The sequence below is a fragment of the Panthera leo genome, chromosome A2 (assembly GCF_018350215.1).
Source record: "Panthera leo isolate Ple1 chromosome A2, P.leo_Ple1_pat1.1, whole genome shotgun sequence".
NCBI classification, from domain to species: Eukaryota; Metazoa; Chordata; class Mammalia; order Carnivora; family Felidae; genus Panthera; species Panthera leo.
In genome coordinates this window covers 92,662,115-92,683,937 of record NC_056680.1, presented here as the reverse complement: position 1 = coordinate 92,683,937, position 21,823 = coordinate 92,662,115, and positions in this window count along the sequence as shown.

The following is a 21,823-nucleotide window of genomic DNA, read 5'->3' as shown; positions in this document are numbered from 1 at the left end:
ATCTGAGCTTCTACTTCATTGTATATGTGTGTTTACCCAGGAATTGTTATGCCTTATCACTTTTATCGTTCTTTTATCACAGCTGTGTGAAGAATTACAGTGGGAGCAGTGTTTGTGTTTTCACTAAAATACATTTTATTTCATGCTATGAAGCAGATTGCTAACGTTTGCTACTTTTATTATTACGGCTGCACAACTCCCTCCACTCCAGTTGAGGTTGTATCAGTATTTCCATGAAAAAAAATTGTTTTATTTATGTATTTGTTTTTATTCTATGATTGCCTTAGCTAAGCAGAGGTGCATCTCGGAAAAACTTGTGCTAAGTTAAAAAATTGGGCAAATAAAAACCTAAGCACCGAACACTGACTGTAAATCCAACCCCCAAATATTGCATTGAAAATGAAGGTAAAGTTCAAAGAGGATTATTTCCACAGGAGCTGATAAGAAGGGGCCTTTAAACTGTGACTTAACCACTCAGGTTCTTGAAAGGGACAGTGATATACTTCATTTTTCAAGAAATTGGGTGAACCATTGGAAAGTACACTCTAGGTGAAAACTTGGTGTGTAGGTCTTCACCTGGAAGGTTATGTAAAACTTGAGGGGATGGGGCGTCTAGCTGTGTAATAAGTATACTTTGGATAGAGAACTGAGTTTGTTTCCTCGCCACTGTGGTTTCAAAGGTGTACTGCTCATTTAGGTTTGCTGGAGTAAGGACCACCGTCAGTGCTTGAGAACATCGTTTTAACTCATTTTCCCCATTTGGCACAGAGAGGGCTGCTGCTGTTTTACTTTTCCACATCTCCCTGCTTGCCACCCTGCTGGTAAAACGACCGGGAAATGTAATCCAGTAAATAAACATTTTATAGTGTCAGATTTAAAACTAATTTGTCTTTGCCCAGCGGTAATCCACTGATCTGTAAATATGGACAGGCGTGTGCCAGGGGAAAGTGAAAAATTGTGTTTGACGTAATGGGCTAGGAAGCTTGCAAGTGTGAGGGTCACCAGGGAAAATGCCCTGGTTGCTTTGCTAATATTTTAGTTCCTGTCTTACTTTTCAACCAAGTTCCCTAGTGTTTTTAGGCACAGGAATATGGATAAAAGTATGGGGTGCGCAAGGCTTTTCTGCCACACCAGTTCTTTAACTTTCTTTGGACTGAGAGTCGAGTAATGAATGAGAATAGGAGAAAGGCAGAAGGCACATCCTGGGATTGGGGCTCAGATGTCTCCTGCAATCTGTGATCCTAAGTCACGAAGACTCTGGGTACTGTGTCACCCCTACCCAGCATTCCAGATATCCACCATCAGTTATTTTGATGCCTATTTACTGTCTTAGCTAGCCCAGTATACCACATCCTATCAATTTCTTAACAGTATAGGATACTGTATTGCTACTCTGACACAGTTAGAAAATTGAGTAAAATTCTAAACCAGAGCTCCTTGGGATTTAGAAGCAGTAACTCCAAACCTAATGCAGGCTGTCCGGTTAGAGATTTTCAAGTCCTCTGCCCCATCTGTGGTGCATATATTCAATTATCAAACATTTCTTGGGCACCAAAAAAAAAAAAAAAAAAAAAAAAAGACTGCTCAGTAAGAATATATATCCCATGTAAGGGCTTTTGAGAATCTGTGGTTATTTATAACTGTTGTAGTTCAAAGTCTCAAACAATAAACACTTCAGAGCTTTAAGAGATAGTCTAATGACTGAGATCAAACACAACAGTCAGGCTGGGACACTTGCAACACAAATTTGATTGTTCTCTAAGGTAAGAGGAAGTAGTACAGCCTAAGGCCATTTAGGAAACCACTGTAGCAAATACAGATAGATAACTGAAGAAACCATCACAAAGCATGAAATGCTGTGATTTATATAGGAGGAAGAGGAAAAAAAAATTCTGCTTGCGTTTCCAGCCCAACTCTCTGGGACTTCCTTGCATCTACGCAGAAAACACATTGCATCTGAGATTTGCTCTGCAGATTAGGGAGGGAAATTATGTACTCTGCCTCGAGGCTGCAAACCGAACATTACAAATAGATGCATCTGGGCTGTGTTGGAAGAAGATACACTCAAAACTGTCCGAGGAGACAGAGAGAAGCCCATCTGTGTATAAACGCCAGAATTGGGCTGCTTTTGCTTTTGTTGTAAAATTCCATTCTGTTCAAATCCCAGCTAATGAAAATGTGCATCTGTAAATAAAAAATAAATCAAGGGACTGTATGAATCCTGCAGCTGCTGTCCACTTAACTTCACTTATAAAAAATAACTCAATTTTCTGGTCTGAATGTTCTTACTATTTAGCAATGTGATGGCAATTTGAGGGGGACAAAATAAGTATTGAAATCTCTTTATGCATAACAACCTTGGAAATAAAAGCAGCTGTGCAGAAGCTGTACGGTCATTTGCTTTTGTAACTGTGTGGATACTTGAGGTCCAGAGTCTGACCCTAGAAATCCATTGCCTGGCTGTTTAAATTTCTGTTTTGTTTGTCCATGTTATTAATTAAATTGTTTCTTTAATCTAGGACTGGCACTGTGCGTGGGTCAGCTGGGCATTGTTCCATGTTTTATAACTGGAGAAGAATTTAGAAAGAATAAAAATTGACGCAAATTGTTCTCCCACTTGCATTCCATGGTGTCAAAAATGTTTGGCTTTTAAATTGCTAGACTCTTCTTTTCCCTGGGAAGGATCATATATTAGCTAGAATTATGTAAAAATTAATTCATTTCATCTATCATAATCCACAGTAACTGGAAATTAGGCAAGACCACGGAGAAAAAGATAACAAAATATTTCAGTTCTGATGAAGCAAGACAAAGATATAGGAATGGTGCTGTCTTTAAAAGAACATCTCTCTTAGAGGGTTGGAAAGTTTTACAGATCCTGGCATACAGCCCATTGCTAGTATTACGAGGGGATGAGGGAGGGCAAGGATAGATGTAGGTTAAGAATAATTTTATTCTAGTAGTGAGGTACACAGATAGGATGTCTGGCTAGAGCATGGTGAAAGTGACATTGAAGGTTTGTTCTCTGTATTTGTTGGTCTGGTTCTGGTTTTTGTTTGTTTTTTTTTTATTCATTTGTTTTGCCTTTTACATTCCACCTGAGCAAAATCATATGAGATTTGTCTTTCTCAATCTGACTTATTTCACCTAGCATAATACTTTGTAGGTCCATCTATGTTGTCACAAATGGAAAAAAAAAAAGAAATATCATCCTTTTTATGGCTGCATAGTATTCCCTTGTGTGCATACATGTGTATGTGCATGTGACACATAAGTATATACACGTATATATGAATATATATATATATATATATATATATATATATATATCACACCATTTTTCTCCATTCATCTATTGATGGACAGTTGAGTTTCTTCCATACCTTGGCTGTTGTAAGTAAGGCTGCAATAAACATAGGGCACATATATCTTTTCAAATTAGTGTTTTCATTTTCTTGTGTAAATACCCAGTAGTGGAATTACTGGATCATATGCTATATCTATTTTTAATTTTTTGAGGGACCTCATACTGTTTTCCACAGCAGCTACACCAGTGTGCATTCCCACCAACATTGTGCAAGGGTTCCTTTTTCTCCACCTCCTTGCCAACACTTGTTATTTTGTCTTTTTGATTTGGTGACAGACAGTGGCTGCTGGCTACACTTGTGGTGAGCATCGCATAACATATGCAGAAGTTGAATCACTGTGTTGCACACCTGAAACTAATGTAACGTTGTGTGTCAACTACACTCAAATAAAAAAATAAAAAAAGTGACATTGAAGGAACAGCTTTAAAAATAAAGCATTTCTCAAATCAAGAACAGAATCTCTAATACATAACTAAAGAGACTGTAGCTTTCAAATACCAACAAAAGTAAATGAAATTGTACAGTTACTGCTTTTTGTTTGTTTGTTTGTATTTTGGCAATTTGTTTGTATATTAGTCTTACCTTGTGTTAATAATACTGACTCTCTTCATAGGAAGGTTTCTTCCTCTTAACTTTCAGAGACAGATCCCAGGAATCAATATTAACTATATCTTCTAATTTTTCATGAGATATACTTATATTTCTCCACATTTGGCTTTGATTGATCCTGATCAAAATGTATCCATGTCAAAGATTTTAAGCTCAATAAAAAGTTCATGCCAATGGACAATATTTTCATTTTCTTACCTTTAAAATTTTTCAAAATAGTAAACCTCTTATTGAAATGGCTCTTATACAAGGCAGGTCTCGTGGTTTGTAATCCCCATGGCTAGAAGAGTTTGTTCTGGTGAAATTTTATGGTGGGTAGAGAAGAATTACAGGTTTCTCTTAGCATCTCTTCTCTTATTTTCTTTACTTAAAATTTTCAATTTGCTTAGAGATTTTTAGAAAGAAAGAACATTCACTTCCCTGTGCAAAATTGCTGCCTTATTCCTTGTTATCTCATTTTTCATGGTGACCACAGCTGAAATATTTTTTCTTTTTTCTTAAGCCTGATTGTGCCCACCATGCCCATTGCTTCCTGAAACAATGAGATTGATGGCAGTATTTTGCATTCACCTGGCTGTTCCTACCAATCTCTACCAATCCATTTTCATTTTGATGCTTTTCATGAAAGGCAAGCAGAGGAAATCAAATAAACTCGCATAATTCTGTTTTGAAATTCAGCTGATTATTCTCAGTTTGAAGGGTGGTAACTAGACAACAGAAGGCAGCTGGATGAGATCCAGGGTTGGCTGGACACTGGTGGATTTTAAGGTATTTTAATACTTTCTGATGCTATCTCCTAGATTTTGTTTGATAATGGTAATTAAATTTTAGATAAGTACCTTGGATGATTGGTTTTATTATTTTTCCTCATAAGAAAAAAATTTGGTGTAAAATGGACTTGTGACTAATTGTATTGTTTTTTTTTCAACGATGGGAATAAAGGTCTCATGTAAACATACTTTCCCCCACCAGGCTATCCTACAAAAAGGCTGATGTTGGTGGGCATCTGTAGTTTACTTATGCATTGAGCACAGAAATTGTGCTAAGCTTTTTATGAGTAAGCAGCATGATCCCTGTTGATCATCTCAGTGTTTACATTTACTAATTAGAAGGTTCATTATATACCCACTTTTATGCATTGTGCATTGAGAGCTTTCAACATAGGACTGTTTTCAGAGTCCTTGGAAAACAGAGCCTGGGGCAAAGCTTAGGTGCTAATGCTGGTAATCTACTCCCAGGGCAATAGATGACAAAAAAGAGAAGTCAGGTAAAGAAGGAGGAAAGAAAATAAAGGTGGTGCATTAGTGAGCTCTCCTTTGTTCTACAGAGGGACACAGGTGGTCTTCTATCCACACAAGAGGTCTCCTGTTAGGATGTTCAGAAGCACCTTCCCCCCAAATGGTCCACTCTAGTAGAGCAAATTGTAGCAAAGCAAATTTATCTTCTGGTTCCCTCCTACTTCTGGTCCCTCCCTGGTTAAAATAAAATCTATGGGAAACCAATAGGGCCATATTTTGGGGTTTGTCCTGAGGTTGTGCAGCTAGAGAATCAAGATCCTATGCCGTATAGCTGGGTATTTCATCCGAGTCAGGAAGTGGTGAGAAGGGACAGAGATTACAGGCTTTGCCAGCTGCAGACAGCTCAATCACAGCTCTGGGTCTTAGAGTTGGCTTTTGAGGTGGTGATGGTGGAACGGCTGAAGGCCCAGAAGATGGGTGAGATGGAGAGAATCTGAGGCCATGCATTTGATGTATTTAATATGAGTGTGTTCCATCCTTATGAGCTGTTCTTTGCTATACACCCTGAAAGAAAGGTATTATTTCCTTCTACCACTGCTTACTTTGTATATTCATGTCTCCTTCAGCTTTCTTATTTACTTATTTATTTTTAAGTGTGTGTGTGTGTGTGTGTGTGTGTGTGTGTGTGTTTATTTTTCTAGGGTGGGATAACATGTCCTTTCCTTTTTCCGGTCTTGCAGAAACTAAGAGTGCACTATGCCACAGCATGAAGAAAGCCACTGCTTGATTTAGAGAGTACCAAGGTGAAACATAGTATTCAATAAAGCACAATTTATTTTCTAACCTTTCAGTGAAGATATAGGTAATTGTGTTAAATTGATTTATAATCTGGCATCAAGTATAAATGTTAACAACTTGATCATTCACAGTTACTACAAGTGCCTTGAGATCCTCTAAACAAAAGCGCTAGAAAATCATGAACAATCATATGGGAATTTAGTCATTGGTGATATGCCCAGACCCAAATTCTTATGAGAGGAAAGGTGAGATGATTTACTCTTGAAATACTGACTGTATTGAACACTAGGGTCTGAACTGACCATGGAGTATACTTGAGATCTTAACTAATCTTCCCAGAGTTACATATTCTGAGTACAAAGCCCAGTTCTTCTACTTTCTAGTTTCATGACTTCGTGGAGTTATTCATCCTTTTTAAGACTGTGGTTTCCTCATCTGTAAAATGGCAATAATATTAGCATTTCACTGTGCTCCATAAAACCTGTAGGTTTTTTTCTTTTTCTTCTGCTGTTGTTATATAAAGAAAATAAATGTAATGACTTGAGCACATAACAATATTTTAGTATAGACCTTTCAATATTTGAAATGTAAGTGGCTCTCAGACTTGAACCCTAAAAGCTCCACAGTGCCTTTCTCCTCTTCCACATTTTACATTCTACTAAGAATTGCAATTTGCAAATAATAGAGTTCAAATTACTCTTTCAACTGTCTCTCACTTCATTTATCATGTGGCTTGCTGCCCACTATCTGCAAACAATTCAGATTTTCATCGCTTCTTTGGATGGGATTCTCTCATAATTCTCCTATCAATCTCTTTTGGGTCCATGATTTCCATGTTCAGAAACATTCTACTGATATTTTAGTCAAGCAGTTGACAAAGATAAACAAGTGCTATGTGTTCGGCATGATTTAAAGCATTAGACGTTCGACAATGAAAAAGACTGAGTTCTTAATCTGCAGATGCTTATTCTATAGACTGAGGAATACATAGGAGAGGATAATTTTTAGTACTGGTAGAGGTGGTTGTGGTGAGGAAGCTGGGTGAGATTGAAAACCTTGGTAAGGAGGACCGTGCCTTCTGGCTGGAGTGCTGATCTGCTAGGGGGACTAGGCTGTTGAAAGATCTTGAGCAGCCTGTGTTTGTTTATTCCTTGTAACTAAAGATTCCTCTGTCTTTATTTTCTGTTAACACTTACACCCAACATCTTTAATTTAACATTAGGCCTCCTGAAATCATATTTGAAAACAAGATTATTTTATTTCTCCCAGTCCTAAGCTTTAATACATGTACAAAATTCAACCACTGAGTCCGATTACTCCAGTGTTGAATATATGGCTTTGCTGTGGTTGACACTTTCAGGAGGTCAACTTCTGGTATGAGGGGGTATCTAGTTAATGACTAGATCTCTAATGACTTTCTCAAAGGCCTTGAAATCTTAACATTAAATGAGATAGCTGCATTTTTTTTTATTTTTTTATTTTTAAATTTTTTTAACGTTTATTTATTTTTGAGGCAGAGAGAGACAGAGCATGAACCGGGGAGGGGCAGAGAGAGAGGGAGACACAGAATCTGAAACAGGCTCCAGGCTCTGAGCCGTCAGCACAGAGCCCGACGCGGGGCTCGAACTCATGGACCGTGAGATCATGACCTGAGGTGAAGTCGGACGCTTAACCGACTGAGCCACCCAGGCGCCCCAAGATAGCATGCATTTTAAATTCATATCTAGCACTTAAAAAATAAAGGTAATAATTATTTTTAATATGTTAATAATCATTTGAGTGATTATCATCGATGCATCCTTTTGGTTTATCTTGGAAATATATCCTAGGCTTTTGTAGCATGTAACTCGATAAAATTTTATCTATTGAGATTTTTTTTTTCTTTTATGTTTTCTGCTTTCCCGTCCTCCTATTTAAAGAATTAGTTGCCTTTAGATTTCTTGCCAAGGGAAGGTATGGAGCAAGTCAGAAAATGAAGTACCCCACAAAACTTTGTAGCCATCCACTAATTCAGGTAATATTTATGGGCCCTTCTAAATTTTTAAAAAATGTTTATTTATTTTTGAGAGAGAGAGAGAGAGAGAGGGTGGCTGAGTGTGAGTGGGAGAGGGACAGAGAGAGAGGAGACACAGAATCTGAAGCAGGCTCCAGGCTCTGAGCTGTCAGTATAGAGCCGGGCACTGGGCTTGATCTAACCAACTGAGTCACCTAGGTGCCCCTATGGGTCCGTCTAAGTGCCAGGAATTGTTCTGGGTGCTGAGGAAATAAGCATTGGAAAAAACAAAAACAAAAAAACAAACAAAAAAACCCCACACCTGATTAACAAACAAATCTTTTTCTGATAGATTTTGTGGGGGTTATTATTTTTTAGGTCTCAAAACATTAACAAAATGTGGGGACTGCTGCAGAGGAGGTGGAAGGGAAGGAAATTCACAGCACAAGAATTTTGATAAGAAACATGAAAAGAGATGGGGTTTTTGAGACTGAAAGTCTAATCCTACCCTGAGTTGGGTAATGACCTGGGTTGAATTGTGTTCTTCAGAAAAGAGATGTTGAAGTTCTAACCCCTGGTACCTAGAATGTTATATTATTTGGAAATAGGGTCCTTGTAAATGTAATCAAGTTAAGGTGAGGTTGTTAGGATGGGTCCTAAATCCAATATAACTGGTGTGGTAATCGGAGGAGGAGGAGAACACGGTGAGAAGAAAACACAGGGAGAACTCCAGGTGATGATAGGGACAGAGATTGGTGTGAGGCAGCTGCATACAAGGAATGCCAAGGATCGTGGCCACCACCAGAAGCTGGGACAAGGCAAGGCAGTATCCTATTCAGAGTCTCAGAGGAAGCATCACCCTGATGACACCTGGAGTTTGGATTTCTAACCTCCAGAATTGTGACAGAACAAATCTCCCTGGTTTTAAGCCACTCAGTTTGTTTTATTTTATAATGGCAACTCTAAGAAGCAGGTAACAAGCAGTGAGGAAAGGGTAGGACAAAGGAGGATTACAAGATACATGTGGGGTTGGGAATGGGGAGGTGGTTTTGGAGAAGCTGCTTGAGAGGAGAAGGTGGCTGCTGCCCACCACAGCCAAAAGGGCTTACTTGGCAGTATGTTAGTTTGCTAGGCCTGCCACAACCAAATACCACAGGCTGTGCGCTCTAATCTCAGAAATTTATTTTGTCACAGTTTTGGAGGCTAGAAGTCCAAGATCGAGGTGTTGGCAGAGTTGGTTTCTTCTGAGGTTTCTGTCCTTGGCTTACAGATGGCTGCCTTCTTGCTGTGTCCTCACCTGGTCTTTTTGTGTGTGCATCTGTGTCTAAATTTTCTCATCTTAGAAAGTCACCAGTCAGATTGGATTAAGGCCTCCCCATATGAGCTTATTTCCCATTAATCACCTCTTTAGGCCTCGTCTCTAAATACAGCCATATTCTGAGGTTCTGGGGGGTACCTCAGAACTTTAATATATGAACTTTGGTGTGACACAACTCAGCCCATAACAGGCAAGGAGGGGCATGTTTGCACATCTGGGATCTATGTGGGAACTGGATAACAGATTCGCCACATTTCCTCAGAGGCAGCCCACCTTTGCCTGGACACATGGACTGTAATAGCTGTTTTAGATGGCAAGTGGTGAAGCTTTCACTTTGTCGGCAACTTCCTTGGTACTCACTCAACAGGAGCAACCCCTGTCATTGCCCAGGACTTGCTCAGTTTTTATATAACATATCCCATCTGTACATCTCCCTTTAGTCACCTTTAGGGCACAGTGAGCCTAATAAAAGGAGACCTTATGGGAAGGTAAAGGGTGGGAGGTGCCCTACACTTGTATTGAGGGTGGCTAATAAATCAACTTGGGACCCATGATATAGGACAATCATTAATGACACCCCAACTACAAGTATTCAGTATATTCCATTTATGCAAATGTATACCCATAAGTATATAAATACTCCTGAACCAGCCTGTTCATGATAATGGAAATGTGTAGAATATGCCCGATTAAAGGAAGAATTCAACTCTAGTCAACAAGGAGCATAAGGGATTAGAAACATAGTTAAGGATGTGGAAAGCATGGAATATTAACCCTTTCATTTATCAAAAGTGCAATTTTGTTCATTCCCTGAAAACATTACGTTGGTGTGTTTTTACAAGAAACAGCTAGCAAAGCTTGCTTCTTAGCAGTTTTGGGGGGTACAGAAATGGTGCTTCACCCAGCCTTGAAATGCAAAGCTGGGAGCCATGGCCAGCGACAGTGCTGGGACTGTTTGGATGATGTCACTGCCAGATGGAAGTTAATAGAGTCTGGCAGTGTATATTGTGTTTGGCCAAGGCCTTCAAGTCTGCATGTGATCGGCATAGGAGTGTACAAGGTCTGGACAGCCTGGCTGCTGTGAACTGTGGGGGAATCTCAGTAGTTACCAGTAGGGTGCTCAGCTGCCCCACTGGAGGAATGGAGAGGGAAATAAAAGTGCAGGAACAAAACGTGTTCCTCATTCTGTGTTCAGTAAGATTTTCCACCTTTTCACATTGCTCCCTTATGTTTCCTTGTTTGTGTAAAGTAATTCCTAAAATGCTCATTGTTGGATGTGGTGTAACTGGCTAGGAGTGAGGTGGAGGCTTTTAGATTTGCAGTCAACTCCTGACATTCACCAGGATGTTGTAGGGCCACTTGAAAAAGTTCAAATTCTCAACTAATAATACAGCCATGAAATTTGTTGACAAGGAAAAGACTATATAGCTGTGTTGAGAGGCATCTACTTCTGGGCTTACTCTTTATCATAGTGTTTCTCAAAATGTACATAGTCGCCCGGAGGCTTGTTAAAAATGTAGTTTCACTGACCCCACATGAGATCTACGGAATCAGAATCTTTCCACTGTTTTTCAAATACTTTGAGTGATTCTTAGGTACACTACAATTTGAGAAGTACTATACACATTATTCCAGTTTACATCTGAGCAAAATTATGTGTCATGACAACGCATGAACCTTCTTGAGGTTGTTCTGAAGCAGATGCAGTTATGAATATAATATATGAAAATGCTGAGGTTCTAGTGACTGTTATTTCTGTCGGCAAGAGATATAGCAGAGAAGACTTAGAGATGTCTCTTCTTCTTTGCCCATTTGCTCTCCATTCTCTTTCTCTGTTGTTTACCAGAAAATAACAAACATGAGCCATAAAAGAAGTAGGAAAAAACCAAAAGACTCTTTTAAAATTTCATTTTTTTTGGGAAAAGAACACCCTGAATGTTGTGAGAACTTGGTAGGACTTAAAAGAATCTCATGTGAACAGAGTTTTTTAATAATCATCACAAATTTTGGATGGTGACATAGTGTCAACGCTAGTCCATGTATAACCTCTCCCCCACCTCACCTGAAAATCACTACTAATGGAAGAACTAGAAACTTACCAATAACTTACATATTTACTCCCCTGTGCCTCTCCTATCCCATTCCCTTAGACATGTATACCACCCTAAATTTCATCATCCCTGTTTTATTTTTTGAAAAGTATTTACTTCATATATTATATGCCAAATAATGTATTGTTCAGTTCACTTTGTTTTTAACTTAACAAAAGAGTTTATGATCTTGCAACTTTGTGTTGTTTTCTGGGACATGCCATTTTCTCACTGTTATTCATTCATGTGGTTGCTTGTAGACATAGTTTATTGTAATTCTCACTTTTTAAAAATTTATTTAAAAGCATTGTTTAATGTTTATTTATATTTGAGAGAGAGAGAGAGAGAGAGAGAGAGAGAGAAAGGAGCAGAGAGAGAGGGAGACACAGAATCTGAAGCAGACTCCGGGCTCTGAGCTGTCAGCACAGAGCCCAATGCAGGGCCCAGCATTCCCAACTGTGAGATCATGACCTGAGCTGAAGTCAGATGCTTAACTGACTGAGCCACCCAGGTGCCCCTCTACTTCTCACTTTTTCGATAACACTATATTGTGATAAACATCTCAGTTTATTTGTATGCTGATAGGTATTTTATAAGTTTTCCAATATTTTCATGGTATGAGCATTGTGTCCATGCATATTAGTTTATGTTTCTTATGTGAAAATTCCTGTTGGTGTAGCCTCAGAGTACAATTACTGGGCTACAGAGTACTGTGGTTATATGCACCTTGATAAGAGAATGCCAGGGGCCCCAGGTGGCTCAGTTGGTTGAGTGACTTTGGCTCAGGTCATGATCCCAGGGTCGTTGGATCAAGTCCTATGTGGCTCTCTATGCTGAGTATGGACCCCGCTTAAGATTCTCTCTCTCTCATCAACTGAGGGTTGATGGGGGGTGAGAGGGAGGGGAAAGTGGATGATGGGCATTGTGGAGGGCACCTGTTGGGATGAGCACTGGATGTTGTATGGAAACCAGTTTGACACTAAATCTCACATTAAAAAAAATAAAGTATTTACCTCAAAAAAAAAAAAAAGATTCTCTTTCTCTCTCTCTCTCCCTCTGTCCCTCTCCTCAGTTCTCTCTCTCCCTCTAGAAAAAAAAAAAGTTAAAAAAAGGAGAATGCCAAATTGTCTCTCAAAGTTGATGTAACACTGGAAATGTAAACAAATCACACCAATTTCCATTGCCTCCAACATTTCATATTGTCACATTTGTGTTTTTTTCAAATAGGTTTAAAATGATATTTCATTATGTTTCTGATTTGCATTTTCTGAGTTACCAGTGTTATTTAGAATTTATTCCTATGCTTGTTCTCAATAGGTGTTTCATCTTCTATAAAACACTATTTATATCTTTTGTCTATATATTTTATATTATTCTTTATTGATTTATATATTTTATATTCTTTATTGGTTTTAGAAATTCTTTATATATTTTAATACTAATCCTTTGTTAGTTTTACATGCTGTTAATATTTTCTCCAACTTTTAGATTGACTTTTCACTTTTATTAAGATGTCTTTTTCCCCCAAGCAATTTGGGAATTTTTTGTCTTGTCAAAGCTATTCTTCCATATCTCAAGGGCAGAAAGATATTAACTTACACTTTCTTCTAGTTTTAAAGTTTTGCTTTAAATGTTACTGGAAGCTGACTTTGATGTTTGGGGTAAGGTAAAGAGCTCCTTTTACTTTTTTCATGTGGATAACCGAATATTTTTTAGCTCCTTTTTTTACATAGCACTCCTTTCTCCACTGGGTGGGTGACCATGTCACTTCTGCCTCTTATCAAAGTTCCATATGTGGTATGGGCTTATTTCTGGGTTCTGTTCTTTTACCCTGGTCAGTTTTTCCTTCCTCATGTTAATATGATATTGCCTTTTTAGTATAGCATTATAATAATGGGTCTATATATCTGGTAGGACAAATCTCCTTCCTTTTTTTCTGAGGTGTAATTCCTGGGTCTTTGTTTTTCTACAGACATTTTAGAACCAACTTTTCTAATTCTATAAAAAGCCCCATTGGCATTTTGATTGGAGATGCATAAATTTATAAGTCAGTTTGGGGACAACTGATACTTTTATGATATGAAGACTTCCCATCCATGAGCATGGAATAGATGTCCATTTATTTAGGTCTACTTCAGTGTATTGTATGTACTTTATAGTTTTTTAGGTTTAATTTTATTTTTATTTTTTTGTTTTCATTTTTTGAGTTCTATTTTAAATGTTGTCTTAAAAAATTTTCTAATTCTTTGCTATAATCCTGGATAGATGATGTTAAGTACTTCTCAGGATATCACATACAGAGGTTTCACAGTTCTATGTGTCCCTCATAGGTGGTAATAATTCTGATAACTTGATTTATCCACACTATAATTATACTTTTCTCCTCCAATGTTTGCAAATAATAAGCAGTCTGTGAGGAGATGTTAACACCATGCAAATATCCTATTCCTTATCAACTGTTTGGTATCAGTCTCATATTGAGCTTAGTTTGTTCAAGGCTTAATATAGAACTATATTACTGGGCCTGCAGCACCTCTGGGTGATTTTGCCGTTTCCTGGTCTGCTGGCTCAATCTGGCTATGTGCTATCCTGGCTCCCATTTACTCAGATACCCAGCAGCTCAGGTACCAACTCTCCATCTCTACCAGCTGCCCCCAAAATATTTCTATCCATGGCTCTAGGAAGTTCTTGTTAGGCTCCAGACTCTTATATTTTCCTATTCCCACCATTTGCTGTTTAAAACTCAGGTCTGGATAGTCTGTCTGTTTGTGTGTTGGTGGGGGTGAGTACATATGCCTGAGAACCAGAGTGCCATATACCTGAGACCTGGTGGTGGCAGATCAGGTGGCTTTCTCAGAGCTTCTTGACCTTGGAAGGCAATGACCTCTGGTCCTATTAGAGTATAATTTGTCATTTGATTAAAATATTTTTCTCAGTATTAAGTTAACTCATTCCTATCTGATAACATATTCGAAGCACTCAGCGTTTAAAAAATCAAAATAAAAATTAGGCGACTTATGTCTTTAGTTGACAGATCTAGTGTATTAGGGAAATCAAGATATTTCTAAAATATTATAATGGTTTAAAATTGAGGTTAGCAATGACATTCCTTGAAACTCATGAAAGGCAGAAAACTAGGTTGTTAGATGATCTCTAGATTTAACTCAGGACGATAATATCCAGATCCCTTTAAAAAGTTTTGAAATACCTGGGTACTGTAACTTGAAATATGTTCTAAAGTGAATTGTTATTTTTTTCATAATTTTTAGGGAATTTACTTTTAGGAAAGTTACTTTTTTATGAGCTCAATGAATAAAGAAATAGAAAGCAGTTTTAGAGGATTTTAAATTGTTGAACACATTAAGATAAATGCTAGACATTTCCCCCCTCTCTTTTATTAAGGAGACAGCCATATTCCAATTTCTTTCATTTATTTTGTAATAGCACTGACATATTTGAAAGATTTCAGGTTGAAAATCTATAGTCAGTGAGCAGAAAATACCATGGGGAGGATTTGAATTGCTAGAGGCTGGCATTCTATAATGTTTAGAAATACATCACTCAAATGAATGTCAAAGCAGCTGTAGGTTGTTTTCTTGGGGCCGGGTGGGGGGGGGGGGAACTGAGTTATTATTGAAAGGACTTGATTGGCTACATAAATTTAATGATGCACTAATTTTTAAAGTGCTTTTTGACTCTTAAAACTCTTACATAACTTCAACAGTTTAAAAAAACCCAACTAAATAGCAATAACTTTTGTACTTCAAAAACTACTTTGAGATAGGACAAATGGGTTTGTACCCCACTCCTCCCTCATGATGGAGACAGAAATACAAGTCCTATGGCTGCTGAACTTTTTTTTTTCTCAAATCTGGATTTATTTTTAACAATGTTGTCAGAACACTTTGCAATTGTATGATGATTTCATTATCTTTTGGGAACTGTATTGTTTTGTAGGGCTACTGTGACTAATTCCCAGAAACTTCTGTCTTGAAATAATAGTGATGTCTTCTTTCTCAGTTTTGGAGACCAGAAGTATGAAACCGAGTTGTCCAGAGGGCTGTTCTCCCTCTAAACACTCTAGGGGAGAATCTAGTCCTTGTTTCTTCTAGCTTTTGATGGCCACGGCCCTTCCTCAGTGTTCTTTGCCTTGTGCCCGTATTACTTCAATCTCTGCCTGCATGATCATATTGCTTCTCCTCTTTGTGTGGCTTTTCCTCTGTGTTTCTGAGTCAAAACTTCCGCCTTTTTCTTATAAGGATACATATGATTGCTTTTATGATACGTTTGGATAATCCTTTTCTCAAGATGGTTAATCATATTTTCTGCCACATAAAGTACTATTCATTGGCTTTGGGGGTTAGGATGTAAACCTATCATTTTGGGGACCACATTTTAGCTGATTGCATTCTATTCCTCTGGTTGTTTCCCAGAGCACGTTCATCCCATATGCCAAAATACATTCACTCCATCCCAAGATCCTCAAAAATCTCAATGCATTTCAGCATTCACTCTACATCCAAAAATCTCATCTAACTATCATTGCTAAAAATGTCCCAAATCTAACAATCTAAGTCATCTAAATAACATGTAGGAGAGACTCTAGGTATAAGCCACCTTGGAGCAATATTCCTTCCCATCTGTCGACCTGTGAGACAAGAAAACATGTCAACCGCCTCTTAAAGGCAGTGGTGGGACACACATAGGGTATCAGCTACAGACAGCCCCATTCCAAAAGGAAGACAATAAAAGGGATCAAGGGGTCCTTGAGGGTTGAGTAGAGTGGGCTAACTGATGGTCCACCAAAAGATATGTTCATGTCCTAGTTTCCAGATCCTGTGATTATTACCTTATAGAGTAAAATAATTGGTTAAATTAAGGGGCTTGAAAGAAGGAACTGTCTGGATTATTACCTCAGTGGGCTCCAAATGTAATCACATGCAATATTTTTTAATTTTTTAAATTTTTTTTAATGTTTATTTATTTTTGAGAGGGAGAGACAGAGCATGAGCAAGGGAGGGGCCAGGAGAGAGGGAGACACAGAATCCAGAGCAGGCTCCAGGCTCTGAGCTGTCAGCACAGAGCCCGATGTGGGGCTCGAACTCACAAACTGTGAGATGATGACCTGAGGCGAAGTCGGATGCTTAATTGACAACTGAGCCACCCAGGTGCCCCTAATCACATGTAATCTTATAAAAGAAAGGCAGAGAGGTTTTCAGACAGACACATAAAGAGGAAGAGGCAATGTGACCCCAGGGGCAGGGACTGATGTGGTACAGGCACAAGGCAAGGAATGCCAAAGAATGTCCATAGCCACCAGAAGCTGGAAGAGAGAGAAAGAACAATTCTCTCAGTAGCACAGGACTGCTGGCATCTTGATTTGAGACCTCTGCATCATCCAGATCTGTGAGAGAATTTCTATTGTTTTAAGCCCCCAAGTTTGTTGTAATTTATTACGGCAGCCACAGGAAATGAATACAGGAACATTTGCAGTTTTCATAGCTGCTTTCTTGTTCAAGATTGAATTACTTTTCCTTTATGTAATATAAATAATTTTGACCAATGAAATTTTCAGCATTAACGTTTATTTCCAAAACATCCATCATTGACAGGCTACAGCAAAGAAAATAACAATTGAAAAGTAAGCCCTGACACCCATGCGTTTTCCACCATTGTCGACTGGGGGGAGCGGATGTTTGTTAGTTTGTTGAAAAATTAAATAGTCACGTACTATTGAAGTTCCAGTAGGCGTCAAATTTGGCTTCCTTTGTTGTGTGTAGACAAATTTTAGGACAGTAAATTTGTTTACATATTGTATCATACAGGGTCTAGTGAGGAAAGCAGACACTAGTTATTTTCACAGAGATCATTTAACATAAAGATATAAACAAGCAGGTATTGGAGGGTGAGGAAGAAAAAGGGAACAGTGAGGCCATGCAGAGACCAGAGGTAACTGAAGGGAGCAGCTGTCACCCCTAGGGCTCAGGGCGCGAAGGCGGAAGATTGAGGTTATTAGAACAGAGAAGCACAGAGGAAGGACTCCGTGTGTCCTGTCCTGGTGTCTTTAAGGTGACTTAGGTGGTTGGTTCTTGGAGTGTGGGAAACAGAGGAACTGGCGTCAGCTGTTACCTCAGCCAGTTGCTGCTGCTGGGATGACGTGTTACCCTGTGTGACCCCCGCAGAGAGGTGAGCAAACACAGAGGAGCAAGCGTCCTCTCTCCCAGCCTCTCACCTCCCTCCCCTACTGGGGACTGAGAGGCTCAGCCTGCCCAGGGGAGGGCGGCTGGCAGTCCCGGGCCCGGGCAGGGCATCGCAAGCTGAGGGTAGAGGGGCGGGTTTGGAGCTGAGATGCGCAGCTTAATAACCTTCTCAGACATGGACACATTGTATACAAATGGAGACGAATGAGGTGACCTGTCGTTTTAACTATAAAGCATTAGTCTTGTCTTCTTTCCTAAGCTGTGAAGCGCTCTTTAATTCATTTGGAGGGAGTGCAAGGCAGGCTGCTGGTGCGTGGCTGCTGCCTGTTGACTGAGAGGAGGGTGGACGGTCAGTGACTGCTCATGTGACTCGGCTGCTGGACCATTGAGAGAGAGTGGTAACATTTCCAGAAATGAGGCGTTGGCTTTCCTGGGACCGGCAGGGCCGACTGGGGGGGGGGGGGGGGGGTGGGTCGCGGGGGGTGAGGTGGCTGCAGGGGTGCTATGAAGTTTTGAGGACGGTGGTGACTGTTTTAAAGGAAGCTGCTTTTGCACGGAGGAAATAGCAGCTACACTTACTCTTGGGAATCATTTAGAACGGCTGCCAAGTGTTCTATTTAGTCTTAAAAATGGATGCAATTTGAGAAATTATGCTCCTAGCAAGCTATTTTACTGGAACCAGAGGGCAGTTTGATATTTTTCAGTTACGTTTCATCTTATAAGGGGACTTGTAATAAAAAAAGGTTGGTGTTGACATGTGTGAGGACAGATGCTTTCTTGACTTCTCACACTGCCCCTTACTGTTGTACAGAGGCCCCACTTGCTAGAACTCCTCAGCATGTGGTCTCAGAACATCCTTTTTGTGTTAATTGGGTTTCTTGACCTGGGCATTTCCTCTTGCCCCAAGTACATTTAGTTAGGAAAGGGCAGAACTGTGGCACCACTGATATTCCCTATCACCTCTCCAAGGCAGACTTATGTGGACTCTGGCTCTTTTGTGACCTTTCCAGTCACCTGGGGAGTGGAATACCTGTTGGGGTGTCCTGGAAAGTAGGAATCCATAGCTGTGTGTTGGCTACTCTTAGCATCATTTTCTCCAAAGGTACTCTCTCTTATCATGCTTTTCAGGACCTCCTCCCATACCTCCCCACCCTCTTTTGTCTGAGAATGGTGCTTTCTGCCATGATTTTATCTTCCTCTCTCGTATTTACATTCTTACTACATCTTAAAAAGTTGATTTTTTTTTAAAATGTGTTTTCCAGAAAATGTATACTCATGATGCCCAAATGAATACCCTCCTCCCCTGCTTAGATTTTGCCATTCTTCTCTGGGCCACCATGACTACCCCTCCTCCAGATTTCTGGAGCAGATGCCTACCTCACTCTGTCCCACCTGTTTTATTATTGAAGTTTCAGGAAAGGAAGGGAGTGGCGTGGGAGGGAAAGGAAGAATACAAGGAGGAAGAAAAGTTGAATCAGGAAATTTTGTTAAAGTTTATTTGTCTATTTTGAGAGAGAGAGAGAGAGAGAGAGAGAGAGAGAGAAAGGGAGAGAGCAAGAGGGGGAGGGGAAGAAAGAGAAGGAGGGAAAGAGTCCCAAGCAGACTCTGTGCCCACAGTGTGGAGCCCAACATGGGGCTTGATCTCACAAACTGTGCGATCATGACTTGAGTCAAAATCGAGTCGGATGCTCAACTGACTGAGCCACCCAGGAGCCCCAGGAAAATTTTAATACATGTTCATTGAGGTTTTTTTTTCTTTTAAAGAATTTAAAAGGCTGCGGCTAGAGGTAAGAGTAAGGAGACAGAGGAGAGCTCAGATGGAAAGAAAAGAGTAGAGGAGCTGGAGGTAACAAAGACATCCATTGTAGGGAGCAAAGAATAGAAAGGACTCACTGCCAAACTTTCGTCAACTGTGCATCACCCAATGACTTATGAATCTATGGGCAAGTCCCTCTGAACAGTGGATAGAGGACTCAAATCTCAAATGGGCGCTCATGGTTCCTCCCACACTCCCCTGGTGTATTCACTTCCTCGCTCATGCCCTGCTGATGCAGTTGTCTCTGATAACTTCAATAAGAGAAACAGAGTAAACACACTGGAACGTTTTAATAACCACATCACCAACTCTAGCCACTCACTTCTATCATTTGTACTGTGTTTTTTGCTTTGCTGTTACACGGAGTGTCCATGCTCCCACCAAAGTCAAGCTCACCACCCGCTTTGTGCCCTGGCTGATCCCATCTGTTTTTATTCTCTCAAGTCTTTGCTTCTATAGTTCTTCCTCCTTTCTTTGATATCATCCATTCATTTTACTCAACTCAATTCCCATCAGGATTCTACCTTAAAAACAACACAAAGCACTCCCTCCAAATGCCTCATAGAGGCATTCTCGTATTTCTGCTTGTGTCTAAGGCATGCTCAGCTCAGGGATAATGCTGTCTTCTGTGACACCATTTGTTGTGACAAGATGCAAGGTGTGTTGCAAATGTTACTATTAATCATGGATGTGTTAAAATTTGTAATTAGACAAGGTAATGTTAGATCATTTGTAGTTAGATAATGTAATGTTCAACCATTAGAATGGAGTTAGTAACCCTCATGATGTCGCTCATTCACTAGCATACTGATATACTTTCTTTTTTTTTCAATTTTTTAATGTTTATTTATTTTTGAGACAGAGAGACAGAGCATGAGCAGGGGTGGGGCAGAGAGAGAGGGAGACACAGAATCCGAAGCAGGCTCCAGGCTCTGAGCTGTCAGCACAGAGCCCGATGCGGGGCTCGAACTCACGAACTGTGAGATCATGACCTGAGCCAAAGTCAGACACTTAACCGACGGAGCCACCCAGGCACCCCCTGATATACTTTCTTTAGTGGGAAATAGGTGAAGTGAAGGCTTTCTCACTAACAATAGGGTATGTGCCCTGCACAGGAGCAACTGTTATGACTGAAGAAAAAATAATGGTTTTCCTAAGCTATTTAATGGTTTCTCCAGCTTCTCATTTGATGTAGAAAATTCCTTCTTTCACTCAAGCAGATAGTTTCAGAATTTTATTTTCTTCTTAAGGTATTGATAAACATTTCAAGAAGGCTAATTTGCTTGTTAAAAAAGTGAGGTCAATGGGTGAATATTGCAAAAAATTAAAAAAAAATGAATCTTGTATCTTGTTTATTTAAAACAATGTAGTGATTAAGAAAGACCTTGAGTCAAACTATGAACTGGAAAACAATAGCTGGAACTTAAACCAATTAAACTGTCATTTTCTTAGTTACAAATCATCGTAATTAAAAAGTAAGCAAACTAAAAGACAAAAATAAATTGGAAACCAGTTTTAAGTTTTCTAAAACAACTATAGTGGACTCTTGAAATATTCTGTCTTCAACTAGGATTTCATTCAGTATGAGTCCTAGGTTGGAACCAGTGTCTTAACAGTGACACAGACTCATGATGTTTGAAGTTTAGACAAGCACAGGACAAGTTGAAGTTCCTGGATGACATCACTTGTTTGTAAACTCCTCTATGGCCAAGGATGAGCCAGTTTGGGGCATATATTACATGCTCAATAAATGCCTGATAACTCACTCAAGAATCTAGTCTGCTCTAGTTGGCTGAATTTATGATCACTTCTCAGCTGTACTGAAGTGTGGAATTCATCAGATAAGAGGTAGGATAGCCTTTATGTACCTTTCTAATTTTTATTTCTTACTCAGCTTTAACCTCTCTTCCTTCTCAACTCCCCCCCCCACCCCCATCCCTGAGATAGAAACTAGGATATGTAATTCTCCTCTCTGTGTGGCATTATCATCAACACGACTTACAACTTTAAATTTGAGCATCAGTTTATGGATGAAGAGAGAATTCAGAGATGGGGATGCCAGAGTTAGGCCTTAATTGTCCTTAGTTTAGTGTTTGGAGGGAATGATCAGCTTTTTAGAGAATCCTTATATCATTTTGGGTTAAATGATCTGCTCTAAAGTGCTTCCATGGTTACATTGACATGTTGGGAAGGATTTGTCTAGAAGAGAAGACTGAAGTTTAATTTTGATGAAATGGGATTTGGTTGTTTCTTCTTGTTTTTAATCATTTGTGGGGTCACCAGCCTTGCCTTCTAATGGCAAGACTTTTTCTAAGAGTTGTGCATAAATTTTCTTCACAACAATTAATTTCCATTTTCAGAAGAGTGGATGCTATCGGTGAAGGCACGTGCCA